An 11,979-nucleotide genomic window follows, 5' to 3' on the forward strand; every position below is an offset into this window, starting at 1 on the left:
AGCATAATTCCCCAAAGGGGCAACTGTCCGAATGTTCAACTGCCTTCCAGGCTGGCCTGCCCTCACCGCATAGGCGATTAGCAGGGAAGCGGGGGTTGGGGGCATGGGGTTCCACTGTCTCTTCAATCACCGTCCAGCATTCTGAACGACGGAACTACATAAGACATTTCACCAAGTCGTGATCAGCAATTACGGGTTCGGTGACAGCCCTGAGGTGAAAGCTGGCTGCCCCACAGCAACGGAGGAAGCACTATCCTTGTTTGGGCCTGGAAATAAATCCCTCTTGGCATCCAATTGGGAGGGCAGGGGGAATCGAGGTAGGATCCCCTCGTCCCCCAGGGTGGATGTGGCCAGCAGGCCTTGTGGCTCTGGAGGCAGGTGGCTTCCTTGCTTTGGATGCTGTGCCTTTTTGGTAAGCCTGAACCAAGGGTGCTATTGAAATTAATCGGGAAACATAAACCTCATATTAAAAGCTACTTACTCTGACTTACTCTTTTATTAAAAGAAATCACCATTCTCTAACTTCAGTTGTGTGCTTTCTCCATGTTCAGAGGAATAATATTTTTCTTCTTCTGGAAACCAAGTGAAGATGTAAAATAAGTGTCCTGCATGGAGGAAATCCATATGGTAGACAGACTTTGGCTCAGAACCACAAGTTTCCCAGTTTGAGCTCCCAGGCCCTCGGTGCCTATTAAACAACAGTTAAGTTTTCATCCTCTCTGTTAAATTCTCACATTAGGTCATGGTTGCTGTTCCTAAAGGCTCTCAGCTGCCTCTCACGGTGACCTTGACATGCCAGTCTTCACATAACCCAACCCATGCAGTGACCAATAAAAGAAGAAAACATTGGTCATTGGATTCTGTGGGTAAGGAATTCCCAGAGCAGTGCAACCTGGAGTGATGGGAACCACGTCACTTCGTCCAGGCCACTCATTCCCAGAGGGAGGAAATTCCACCTCCAGCAAGAAAAAGCCAGGGGTCAGAAGACTTTTATGAGGCCATCGTTGAAGTAGTGCTCAATTAAACTGGGAGGGGTCTCAGGATTTTCAGAACATCAGTAAGTGCTGTGTGTCAAGCACGTCACCCTCAGGCTGCTCTGCAAATGACTTTCTTATTTGGAGCACAGTGGGCAAGATATAAGAGATAATGTGTGAGAGAAAAAATGTGCACTTTACAGGTAGACTAGTAACATACAATTCCAGATTCATATATTTATTTTTCTGACAAACATTTTTACTTCAGGTAAGATCTTTACAAAATTTTCTGAGAATTATAAGTTCCTAAAACTGACATATCACTTCACAGTATCTGGGGCAATGCAGTGGAATTCCACAAATTCTGTGTGGTCCTCAGAAGGTTAAGGCTACATTTATGGTATCAGTTGCTTCTCTCACTGCCTTAGCTTCTTCCTCTACAGTATGCAAAACAGCATCTCCCTCTCCCGCCATCTCATAAGTCCATTAGGAAGAATGGAGTAATGTACAGCCTGAGCTCTCAATTCCCTAGAGCAAGATAAGGTAAAATATGCAGCATGTCACCAGTCTGCAGTGGACTGTAGTGACGAAACAATCATGTTACAAGGTGCAGCTCCTCACCCTGCCCCACTCTGACAAAAGGCAGGGGGGATTCTGCCTCCTGGGAGCCTGTATCCAACACATACTTGAGCAGCAACGATGCACAGTTGTGCAGAAGAAACAGAAATGGAAAACAGGGACAGGCCAGTTGTCTTTACAAAATCAGTGAATCATTTGTAGGGAGTATCTGAGGCTCTATGGGCACAAGAAAGAAGAAGAGCACGAGCATCATGTGCTGGTCTGTGCATGACAATTAACGACTTGGCCACCTGAGAACTAAGGAAAAGTCCTAACTGATCCAACTTTGTTGAAAAAAGTCTTCTCGTGTTTGGAGTTCTGCCTTATTGAGTCTAGTGCAATCAATATTGAATTCACCTTTTCAAAAATTCTTGAAGGAAATATTACCACGTGTGACAACTTACGGCTTTATAATATAAATGTAGAAGGTATCAGAAATTCCCAAATATTCTCCTTTCCTACAACATATATTAACACGTATTCTCGATATGTATTTGTCTATTTCACACTGAGAAAAAAAGCAATTGGATTATGATTAAAGAATCAAAATAATATAAATAACAAATCATAACAGTACAAATGCTCGGAGAAGACAATTGCCTCTAGTTGAGGAGGGCTCGCATTCCCATATACCTGTTGAATTGTCACTGAGGAGGAACCGGAACACAGAACATCGGGCAGATTAGACACAGACAGCCTCCCGTAGCCACGGGCGGCCCGGCTGATGCCAGGAGCACAGGGAAGACGTCTTCTTTCAAGTCAGGTTCACGGATGTGTACTGTGTTTCTACAGCAAAGAGCGAGGCGCTGGAGCAGCGAGATGCCACAGTCTCTGAACTGCAGATTCTCATCTAACAGGAGGACACAGCTGAAACACAATCATGGACAAAGTCATCTGTGCACTAAACAGTGTGCGAGCTCTGAGTGTGCAGAGGAACCCGGGCCTGCCTTCACCTGGGATTAGGAAGAAGGCAGAGCAAAGAACAGCTGAGATGCGATTCAGAGAATCACCAGGAAGTCAACAAGGGCTGGGGATCAGAACATTCCAGACAGACGCAGCCGGTAGCGGTAGGGAGGCAGCTCCTCCCGTGCACCCGGGGCGCTCTGCACGTCCCCCGGGGCGCTCTGCCCGTCGCCCGGGGCGCTCTGCCCGTCGCCCGGGGCGCTCTGCACTTCGTCGCCCTAGGGCGACCAGACCGCCCGCACCGCGCACGCGCGTTTCCCGGCTTCTTCCTCGCCGCGACTCTGGAAACAGGCACCTGACACTCCCATTTCAGGGTGAGGAGGCTGTGACTGTTGAAAGGGTTTATGAAACCGTCTGAAGAAACAGCTGATAAGTAGTCAGAGCGGGACTTGCACGTGGTCTCGCTCCTGCCGCGCGATCCGCCACGGGGTGCCCCGTCCTGCCTGGTCACACCCTCCCGAACACACCGGTTCCGCGTCCGTCTTCGTCAGAACTGAGCTCCGTGCACAAGTACAGACAAGCAGACTGTAGGGTGGACAAGTGTCACGTACGTACAGGAATAAAGCGCACTCCTCCGAGGCCCGAGGCCCGAGGCCCGACCGCGCAGGCCCGCAGGCCTCCCTCCCGCCCTCAGCCGGTCCCCGGCGCAGCCAGTGGCTGCTTCCTGTCACCACGGGTGCTTTGCCTGGTCTTGAACGACGACGTTTCTCTTTCGTTCCTGACACCTGTTACTCCGCACAGCGTCTTTGAGACATTCACGGCGTTGGACGTTCGCAGTGGCCCCCTTCTCTTGCTGAGGAGCGTTCGCCTGTGGCCACAGCACGATTTGATGACCCGTTCTCATGTGGATGGACATTCGGGTGTCCAGTTTGAGGGTTTTAGGAATAAGGCTGCTGTGGATGTTTTCGTAAAGACTCATTGTAGGTTTATGTTTTTACTTCTCTTGGGTTAATGAATACACAAGAGTGGCATTGCTGGGTCACGCGGGAGACAGCCGTTGAGCTTGGTGAGAAAGTGCTCGTTTCCAAAGTGCGTGTACCATTTCACAATCCCTCAAGCAACGTACAAAAGCTCTGGTTGATGCATATCCTTGTCACATCTGGTGTGGAGTTGACAGTCTCTACATTTTAGCCCTTCTACTTGTACGTGAAGTGGTATCTCACCGCAATTTAATTCGTGTTTCCCTACTGACTAGTGATTATTAAGCACCTTTTCACTTACTTACCCTTCAGATATGCTTTTTGTGTAATGCTGTTCAAATCTCTCTCCCAATTTTATTGGCTCATTTTTCTTTTTTGTTATTGACTTGTAAAAATAATTTATATCTTCTGGATATAACAACCTTTTTCAGATATATGTATTGCAAACATTTTTCCCTAGCCTGTGACTTTCTTAACAGTACCTTTATGAGAAGAAATTTATAATTTTGATAAAACCCAATTTTCTTTTTTTAGTTACTGCTTTCTTTATCCTCTGTAAGAAATTTTTGTCTTTCTCAGAGTCATGAAGATATTCTCCTATGTTTTCATTTAGGAGATTGATGATTCTAGCTTTTGTGATTCGTTTTATGATGAATTAATTTTTGTGTATAAAGTAGAGGTTAAAATTTTTTCCCATAAAGCTATTCACTTGTTCCAGCTCCATGTGCTGAAAAGACATTCCCTGCCCCATTGAAGTGGTTTGGCAACTTTGTGAAAAGTTAATTTACCATATCTCTTTGGTTCTAATTCTGGTCTTTGTATTCTGCTGCATAGGTGCATTTGTCCACCTATATCTCAATACTGTATTGACTTAGGAACTGTGGATTTGTTAGTAGGTCCTAAAACCAGGAAGTATAGTTCTTCCAACTTGGCTCTTCCTTCTTCCTCTGCTAATCTAAATCCTTTGCATTGCCATATAAATTTCAGAATTAGATTATCAAGTTTTAACAAAAAAGAAACTGTAGAAATTTTTACAGAATTATAGGAATTTTGTACAATATTTGTAGAAAATTTTATAAGGCTGTCCACTTAGCTCAGTTGGTTAGAGCATGGTGCTAGTAACACCAAGGTTCAGATCCCCTCACCAGCCAGCTGCCAAAACCAAAAAACTTTTTAATAAATAAAATAAAATCGAAAATTTTATAGAATCTTCTATAGCATAGACATTTTAAATTTCATAGAAATTTTTATAGAATTATGGGAACTTTAAAGAAATGACATTGAATCTACAGATTATTTGAAGAATACGGACATCTTAACAGTACTGAGTTTTCCAGTCTGTAAACGTGATATATCTTTCTGCTTACTTAGGTCTTGTAGAACCTCTCTCAGCAATATTTTGTAGTTTTCAATGTAGAGGTATTAACCACTTTTTATTACTTTTATTCCTAGGAATTTAATAATTTTTGGAGCTACTGCAAGCGGTATATTTTCAATTTCATTTTCTAATTGCTCATTGCTAGCATGTAAAAATTCGATTGATTTTCGTATGTTGACCTTGTATACTATGACTTTGCTAAATTTATTTATTAGTTTTAGTAGGTTTGTTTTTGGTAAATTTCTCAGAGTTTTCTAACCCATAATCATGTCATCTGCAAATAATAACAATTATACTTCTTTTCCAACCTTTATGCTTTTTATCTATTTTACTGCCTTTGTGTCCTGCCTAGAACTTCCAGTACAATGTGGAGTAGGAATGATGAAATTGATCATCCTTGTCTTGTTCCAAATCCGAGGGAGAAAGCATTTAATATTCCACCATTGAATGCAGTGTTTTCTGTGAGATTTTTGGAGATACTCCTTATGAAACTGAGAAAGACACTTTTTAAACCAAATTTAAAATATCCCACATTGTTGGCAATGTAAGAAAATGTCAGTGCAGGCATCTGGCTGGCATGAACTTATTTGTTTTGAATCCTAAAGGAAGTTCTTGTTACATTTCAGTTTACAAATTAGCAAATACTTATCTCAAGAGTGGTTGATCTTGCTTAACAACACGAATTTTGATAGGATTTTGCAGGCTGAAAAGTACCTTAGTCAAGTGGAGTGCACATGGATGGGATTTGCAACATTTGCAATCAGCACCACTTACCTGGGGTGAGGATGACTTGAAGAGGATACTGTCTTCCCAGCACATCAGCAAAACCCCCACAACAAAGCCACAGACATCTTAAAATGCACACGCAGCAAGTCAGGTCCAGGTGACCACCTGCCCACCCATAAGCAACAATGTGGGGGGAGGGGCAGAAAGTGCTGAGGATTAACAAGAGATACAGGGCTAGAATGGTGAAGGCTAGAGTAATTTAAACTACTTCTGGACCCTACTATGATTCCTAATTTGCTTTGGGAATAGTTTACAGCAATGGACAGTACATAGCATTATGGACAACTGGGCTTGGGGGACAATTAAATCAGGAAGCACAAATAATGTGTTTGAAATTATTTGTCTGGTCCAAGAAAGCCAGAGCTACTGCAACCCTTCAGTTTTGAAGACAAACCAATTTTGGAGACAGAAAGTCCAAATACAAAGAAGATATATCTAATGGGCAGTCCTGGAGGCCCTTCCTCCAGCACCCTCAGCATAACCAGCATCACAGGGGAGAGGAACCTCACTGGGAAGCCCTACGAAGAAATGGGCTTGAAGGGGGAAAGACCCTGTATGACTGTCCTCGAGCATCATTAGGACACTTGGAGGACGTTTCCTGTATAGCAGAACATGGTGCATACAAGAAAACAAAGTGAACACAAATGCATCCATTCCAGCAACATTCGTCATCTCTACTGTGGTTCGGACAGCGTGCAAGGAAATGGGGCTGGAGAAATGGAGCAGCAGCAGCCTCTGCTCTGGACCAGTCAGCACAACTCCCAGGTGACCTGTGACTGTTTGCAGTTCATTTTTTATTTTATTTATTTATTTATTTTTTAGAAATGTACAAATCCATGGCTGGCATGAAACATTCGTGAGGTAACTCTAACTGCACATAATTAGATCTTTCCATAATATCAACCTGCAAACAAATATCTGTAATTCTAGTTGATTGAATGGCCCTCAATATAGAGAATTTTAACAAATGAATGAAATCCTTGCGTTTCATTTTAGTCACTTGGCATTCATTGCCTAATATCGCTGTTTTTTCTCTTACTTAGTAAGATGTTGGGACAGAATAAAATTATAGAATGAAGAAAAGTGCCATAAATGCTTTCCCCATTAAAAAAAACTATAAAGCTTAACAAATTTTTGTATAAAGTGTGCTCCTTGAGGTGCTCGATTCATTATTTCCTAATGAAAGAAAAAAGAAGCTCTTTGACATTTTTTAAAGGTAGAATTTTGTTCTTCCAGCATTTTTGTTTATATTGGCAACAACCAAAAACCTTTTCTTTGGTCATTGCTCCTGTTGGCATCAGCCTGAAATCACCAACAGCAAAGGGCATTTCTTTTCCACGTCACAAAGCAGTGGGTCATGCATAAATATTTTCACCATGTGGCACGGAAAGAGCAATCTAACTCAAGCACTTCTCAGCACCTCTGGAGTGTGCCCTGATAAGGGTGCATAATTGTCTCGGCGTCCTATACTATAGCATGGCAAGTTACATTCCAAATAGATACAGCATGAAATGCTTTTAAAAATGTAGGTATCATTAGCAAAAATGTCAATCTTAATGATACTAATATGATATGGTATATTATATTAACATATGCTACAAACTCCTAGAATCAGAGAGATATGATGCACCTTTTTTTAAAAATCCTGAACATCTTGTCCAGCGCAAAAGACTTGGAAGCCATGATAGCAAAATCAAGACCTTCCAGAAATGAACAAAATTGAACATAACCTAGAAGCTATTTTCCCTCCTCAGAGTCCTTTAAACAAAGATTAAAAGAATGATGCTATAAAAATGTTTTTGACATTTCCCATCTTTAAATATAAACACATTGATGTATTTTTAATACTATAAAACAGATAAAAGAGAGAGTAATATTTTCAAAGGGTGGAATACTTTCTGCTAAAGTAAACAAAACAAAAGAGCTATCCAGGAAGTCAAAAGTTATTATCCGTGAGAAAAAAGCATGTTGTTTTCATTACAGAAACAAGCAGGTCCAAATGCATCAGGCATGTGATGTCCAAACTGCAAGCGCGTGCTCACGGCTGCATCGGCACCACAGCAAGTGCGCGGGAGCCCGAGGGCCACTGCCCTTGCAGCCAGGAGGATGTGCTCCACAGGTGTCAGTGAAAAGGACAATGGCTTTCTTCACATCCCACTTCCCGCACCACCCCAAACTTGTGTGTATGCATGTGCACACACACACACACACACATAGACCACAGAAAAACACACATACACACTGACACCACACAGACACACATGCAGAGACCGCACAGACACACACAGACTCACACACACACAAACCACCACCACCCCACACACACAGACCACACAGATAGACACACAGATATCACACAGAAGGACACACAGAAACACACACACACCCACTCCTACCCTGGCACCTCCACAACACATAAGTGCTCACCTTCTAAGTAGACACAGTTCGTGCAAGGGCCTGGGTGTTCTTCCACCTCGGCCTCAACGCCCTCACCTGGAAAATGGGAATGCACAGTCCCGCCTGGCCCTCGTGGCGGTTGTGCCTAGAAATGGAAGGCAAAGCAGGAGCCGTCACCCAGCAGAGAGCGGAGGGAGCAGGCGTGCACCACTTTCATTCCTCTTCTCCCATCCAGCGTGCGCAGCCACACTGCACTCAAGCAGCAGGAAAAGTGCTGCATCACTAGAGGCTACCAAAGCCCCACAGCTCATGAGACAATGCACCCCATAAACAAAAATGAAGGCCACTCGGAAAGAGAGATGGGGTGGCAGGGGTAGCCAGGCTTCGTGGAGATTTCTCAGCACTTTAACCCAAGGTGAGAATTCTGCTCATTAGGGTAAAATTTATTTGACGCTGTCCTGACTAAATGAAATTCCTTTCTACAGAGCCAGTGCATGCTCTACCATACACAGCGTCCTCGGGGGAGAAACGTACACATGAAGCACATTAGGTGGCCCTTCGTGGTGTCAGCCCAGCTCAGTTCACTCACGTCCCCGCTTCTACAGCAGGCCAAGATCTAGACTGGCATGCACTTAGGCTTAAGTAGTTTTGCATAAAAAGTAGCCTGCCCTGAGAAATCTCAATGTGATCATATAGGAAAAAATGTGAATACACAAACACACACGTGCACATATGCACACACGTGCCCACACGTAGTCAGCACTGTAGAGGTTTACAGCTGACACAGGACATTCAACATCATCCATCACTGTTCAGAGTTCATAATCCCTTTCTTACCAGTAACTGAGAGTCAGGAAGTGCCACTACAAACTCTCATGATCGTTTTCTCATGCCGACTACCACACCAGGATCTGTAGGGAGCAGGTGCACCTGAGCGTAAGAAATTGAAACTCACAAAGGCAGACTAACCAGTGACCGGGTCTGGGGGTTAGTCCCCCTCAGTAGAGCTCACTTAGAACTTAGAAAGTTGGCTGTTGTAATTAGGTGCCAAATAAAATATAGGCCTAAATTAATCTTTTTTTTTTTTTTAGGTATCTGTTTACTCACAAATATATAAAAGGCAGTTGTTTTGTAGATTGGGGATTTCAAGCATTCTATCTCTGAGAAAATCTGTAGTCAAAATTTTGAGTAAACTTTTTAATTTCCGAGAGTGATCAGGTGGGCTTATCCAACTGCAGCTAAACTGGAGGCCCCAGACACCTTATCTGACAAAGCCCATAAAGACTGCTCTCAACGTCAGTGACGGGTTTATCCTCGCCTGGCTTCCTGTTGCCTTCAGAGTAAAGTCCTCTCCCTCAGATAGCAGGGGTGGTCTTCTGGGGGCAGCCTCCCCAGCCTTGTCTTTCACTCCACCTATCATTTATTTTATCCCCTCTCTCCTTGACCTCACCATGTTTTCACACATAATTTTCTCTCATGCTAAAGGCCCTTTATCCACATTTCTTCTGGTCAAAACTGTATCTTTCTTCAAGACCATCTCAAATTCCGCTTTGTCTAACCCATGTCATCTCGCTGGCTTGCTTCTTTTTAAGTTTTATTTTGTTTTAAATTGACCCATATTAATTGTACATATTTATCAGGTACAGTGTGGTGTTTTGGTACGTATATACATTGTGTAATGATCAAATCAGGGTAATTAGCATATCCATCATCACAAATATTTATCATTTCTTTGTGGTAAGAGCATTTGAAATCCTCTCTTCTAGCTGTTTGAAATGTATTGTAACTTCATTGCTAACTATGGTCACCCCACTGTGCACTAGAACACCAGAACCTATCCGTCCTATCTAGCTGTAACTTCGTGCCGCTGACCAGCCTCTCCCACCTCCCTGCCCCCTACCCCCCCTTCATCCTCCGCTCTACTCTCTGCTTCCGTGAGATCAGCCTTTTTAGACCCCACATATGAGTGAGAACATGCAGTGTTTATCTTTCTGTTCCTGGCTTATTTCACTGGACATAATGTCCTCCAGGCTCATCCATGTTGTCACAAATGACAGGATTTCATTCTTTTTATGGCTGAATAGTATTCCATTGCATGTATATACCACATTTTCTTTATCCGTTCATTCGTTGACGGACACTTGGGCTGATTCATATATTGGCTATTGTAAATAGAGCCACAGTAAACACGGGGGTGCAGACGTCTCTTTGACATACTCATTTCATTTCCTTTGGACATATCCCCAGCAATGAGATTGCTTCCTTTCTGGTTGGACCAAGCAGGGAAATTCTTCAAGCAAAAGTAACCTAGCATGGGAGGGAGGGCATCTCCTACTCACAGGTATAGTGTAGAACTCAGTCGCCCAAAATGTAAGAATAGTCCAGGAAAAAAAGTCTTATCCAAACCACAGAGCGTGGAGCTCACAGACAGTAAGAGACCAGAAGCTTCCAGCTTGCTATAGACTGAATGCATGTGTTCCCCCAAAATTCATATGTTGAAACCGTAATCCCCAATGTGATGGTATTTGGAGGTAGGGTCTTTGGGAGGTACTGGAGTCAGATTAGGTCTGAGGGTAGAGCCCCCATGATGGGATTGGTGTCCGTATAAAAAGAGGAAGAGACACAGGATCTCTCTTTGTGCATGCACACACCAGGGAAAGGCCATGCGAGCATGTAACCGCAGGAGAGCCCTCGCCAGAACCCAGCCATGCAGCCACCCTTCTGGAAGACTTCCAGCTTCCGCAACCGCGAGAAATCAATGTTGTTTACGCCATGCAGGCTGTGGTGGCTTATTACAGCACCCTGAGCTGGCTAAGACACATTTCATACTCTGTCCCTGGTGTGATGAGGTGAGTGGCATTGTACAGTGTGAGTGGCACACGGTCTTTAGGTGCAGAGATCTGATGTGCTCAATTTATTCAGTAAATATTTATGGAGTTTCTATTTTTAACTAGTAACTATGATACAGATATAAAGATGATTAAAACCCAGTCTTCCCTCTAGAAGAAATGTAAGTCTAGCAAAGAGATGAACAGACACTTCTGTCACCTCAAGCCCGTGCTACCTGACATGTAGAGGAAGAGTGTCGTGATAGTCGACATCAAGAGGGGAGCTGTGCCGAGCACTGAGCTCATCTCCCGAGTGCCAGAGGGGCCGAGGTGGCAGCGGCGTGAGGAGGGTGAGGTGTGCACGGGGAGAGAAGAGAAACGGGGACATGAGGGTGGGCGAGAGCAGGGGACTGAGCCAGATTACGAGGGGTCTTGAATGTCTGCCTGAGCAACAGGAGCTGCAGCCTCAAGATGTGGTGCCTCACACAGAAAAACAGGCAACTCGTTCTGCACTTAGAAGAGAAGATTCAAAGGATATCGAAAGACAAAAGCCATAGTTCTGGGCATGGAGAATGAGGGAGAGGAAAGAATCGAGAATGGCTCTAGGGCTTCTGGCTCGGGTTATTGGGTGTTTGGTAACATCATTAAGCAAGGTCTGGAGTTCAGGTGGCACAGGCAGAGGACTGAATGACAAGGGCCAGGTGAGGGCCACGAGGTGGAGAAGTCCAGTCAAGGGTGAGTGCTGGGACACGGGGGCACTGGACTCTCACCCTTACATTTATAAGACAATTAAGCATGGGGCCTTACAAATATTTGCAATTACTTAAAAACAATCAAACTTTAAGTACCTACTGTGTGCAGGATGTCTTAAGCATGGTAAGACAGAGGTGAAGATTATAACAATTTGTTAGAAATGCCCTCAGTGTCAAGGGAGCCTCTTGAACAGAAAGAGACACGTAAATGTACACAAAGAGCTGCCTAAGGACACTGGGGTGGAGGGGGCAGACCCGCGTGTGGCAGTGCAGAATGGCTCGTGACTGAGGTGGAATGTGAGTGAGCGTTTCCATGTGAAGTGGGGCTTTCCATAGCAGCGATGTGGACGGCGACAGACAGAG

This window comes from Cynocephalus volans, chromosome 7, assembly GCF_027409185.1.
Source record: "Cynocephalus volans isolate mCynVol1 chromosome 7, mCynVol1.pri, whole genome shotgun sequence".
Lineage (NCBI taxonomy): Eukaryota > Metazoa > Chordata > Mammalia > Dermoptera > Cynocephalidae > Cynocephalus > Cynocephalus volans.